This window comes from Cupressus sempervirens, chromosome 5, assembly GCF_028749045.1.
Source record: "Cupressus sempervirens isolate cs-2001-9-10 chromosome 5, ASM2874904v1, whole genome shotgun sequence".
Classification (NCBI taxonomy): Eukaryota; Viridiplantae; Streptophyta; class Pinopsida; order Cupressales; family Cupressaceae; genus Cupressus; species Cupressus sempervirens.
The window spans coordinates 950,376,906-950,380,146 of NC_143122.1; positions in this window are offsets into that span (position 1 = coordinate 950,376,906).

A 3,241-nucleotide genomic window follows, 5' to 3' on the forward strand; every position below is an offset into this window, starting at 1 on the left:
GTATAGAGGAGGAAATTTGGGAGATGATCAAAGAGTCTAGAAGAGGTGGGTTTGTTATATAAGATATAAATAATACTTTTATTACTTTAGTTATAAAAAAAGAACAGTGTGGAACCTTTGAGGGTTTTAGACCTATTTCTTTGTGCAATATCCTATATAAAATCATTTCAAAGGTGATTGCCAATAGGCTAAAGTTGGTTCTCAATGATGTCATCTCAAAGGAACAAAGTGGATTTTCTCTAACAAGATCTATTTTTGAAGGAGTGGTAATTTCTCATGAAATGATCCATTCAATAAAAAATAAAAAAACTTAGCAAAATAACGGTGAAACTAGATATAAGGAGATCCTATAATGAGGTAAATAGAGAATTTATGTTCAAAGTTCTAAAAAAAATTGGTTTCAATGAGGAATGGATAAAGTGGGTGAAGGGTTGCCTTAGCTCTGTCAGATTCTTTGTTTCAGTAAATGGAAGCCCCCAAGGTTTATTTGAATTTGAAAAGGGCATTAGGAAAGGGGACCCTTTATCCCCTTTCCTCTTTATAATTCAGGAAGAAGTTCTAAGGAGACAGATTAGAGAAAAAAGAGTGTGTGGAGTTTGGAAAGGGGTTAAAGTGGCTACAGGTGTATATCCAATTTCACATTTGCAATTTGTGGATGACACTTTTTTAACTGGAGAAGCTTCATAGTAGGAAGCAAGACTGATGAGAAAGACTCTAGAAATCTATGGGAAAGTTTCTGGGAAAAAGGTTAACTGGGCAAAGTCTGAATTTTTGTCTTTAACACTCCTTTTCATAAAAGAATAGAAATTGATAGAGTTATGAATATTAAATAGAGATGTTTACCAAGTAGGTATTTGGGGATCCCTTTATTTCAAGGGAGAAATTGAAGTGAAGCATGGAAGGTTCTGGCCAAAAAATTCTTTAGGAAAATGGATAGATGGAAGGGTAAATGGCTATCTTCTATAGGTAGAATTTTGATGCTAAAATTAGTTATATCAATAGTGGCTATTTTCTTAATGATGTGCTTAAAAATCCAAAGGAAGGCGATTAATATTGTGGAATAGAATATGAGGAAATTCTTTTGGAGTGGTGTGGGAGAGGATTAAAAATGGCCATTACTTAAGTGGGAGAAAATTCATAGACCAAGAAAGTCTGGAGGAGGTGGAATTAGAGATTGGAACACTATGAAAATTTCCCTAGGTGCTAAGTTTGTTTGAAAAATTTCAACCGATAGAGATCAAATGTTGGTTAAGATCCTAAGAGCCAAATATTTAGACTCAAATGAAAACATAAGGATTTTAAAAAATCAAAACCCAATAAGAGGTTCATCAATCTGGAACTTTATTTTATCTTGTAGGCATGTCATAACAGACCATATTTCATGGGTCATAGGTGATGGTAATCGTGCAAAGTTTTGGGAGGAATCCTAGAATGGTTATAAATCTCTAGATGAAGAGGGTGCAGATAGAGAGGTGAAATAAAAATTCTATGATTTTTGGGGAAAGAATGTAAATAACTATGTTGTGCAAAAATAGGGAATCCTTGGTAAAGAATGCGAGTGGAAAGATTGGACAGTTGACAGTCTTTCTAAAGGACAACAACAATCTTTGAGGGAGATTTTCAATAGAAGAAAAATGTGCATCATTAATTGAGAAGATAGGATAAGTTGGTGTACAACATCTGGTAAGTTTTCAGTTAAACTTGGTTATGAAATAATTGACAATAATGAGGAAGTGTGTTTTGAAGGTGGGGATTTATGTTGGAATAAAGAAATACTTCCAAAAGGAGGAGCTTTTTCATGGCTAGCAATATAAGGCAGAATCCTAACAAAGGATAGAAGAAGGAAATTTGGCCTTTAGGGTCCTAAAAAAAGTGTTATGTGTGGAAAAAAGGAGGAAAGCGTTGACCATCTACTATTGAATTTTGACTTTGCAGCTAAATGCTGGAGTCATCTTCAGGGAAAATTGGGGTGGTTTGGACCATGGAGCCCTTCTCTCAAGGCTTTCTTTACCTCATGACAAGGAATGATGAGGAGACACATGCTTGAATGTGTATGGTGGGTGAGTCCATCAATTGTCATTTGGGAAGTGTGGAAGGAGAGGAATAGGAGGACTTTTCAAGACATGTCAAAGGATATTGACTAGCTAATGAAAAGGATTGACCTTTCAATAGAAGTTGTTAGTGCTGTAGTGTTTGGGAATTTTTTTTATCAAAATGTGTGTTTATGAGTTATGATAGAGCTATTAAAAAATAATGGCCTATAATTAAAGTTGGGGTAGTAGGAATGAGGAGGAAGTATTCTTCTAAGGAAAATAAGAGGGAATCTCCAAATTGAGAAGCTCCAGCAAAAGGCTGGATGAAAGTAAATTTTGATGGGGTATCGAAGGGAAATTCTTTTAGAGGATAGTGTCTTATGTAATGGTGTGGGAATGGAAGGTGAATGATGTCATAAAGGACTATCAATAAAGAAAAATGAACACAATTTGGGAGATCTATAATAAATGAACTCATAATGAACTTGGATGCACAAACATTAAAAAAAAAACATGATTAATGAGAGTGGTGTTGGGAAGATTTATAAGAAAGGAAACTATTGACAAGCTTTAAATAGAGGAGTTAAAAAAGGTCCCTTTCAACATTCTAAATAGTAAATCAAAATAGTATTGAAAGTGATAGAAAAGGAAAAAAGGATCGAATCTACCTTTACTTTTAAAGAGAATAGGTAGCAGAAAGATTTGGCTTGGTTTAGAATATGAGTTTGAAACTACTACTAAAGTACTCAATGCAAGGTGTTGTAGAAATAGTGAATGAAATGGTGGGGATTTGTTTCAAAACTCTTCCCACCATTGGAAAATCAATGTCGACATAGTAGTGATGGTGATGGCTTGGGGTCTAGTGTTAGCTTTTCTTGAGAAAGAGGACAAGTGGGTAATGAAGATGCCATTCTCGGCAGCCTTGATTTTTGGGATTGATTCCTTGCTAGAAAGGGTGTAGCTAGAAAAGGGTTTTGACTATAGTGAATACTTTGAGAATATAGAGGAGGGCAGAAAATGGGAGAAATTTGGGTTTTTTTGGTGGCCAACATGGGTTGACAAAGATACCTATAAGGCCTAGATCAAAGTGGCATGGACCAAGCTAGTGGAGTAAATTGGCAATTTTAATAAAGGGATGGGAAGGAAGGAGTTGGATTTCCATATTGCTCATCCAAAGTAGAAGAGAAGCACGGGGAATAGGAAAAGAC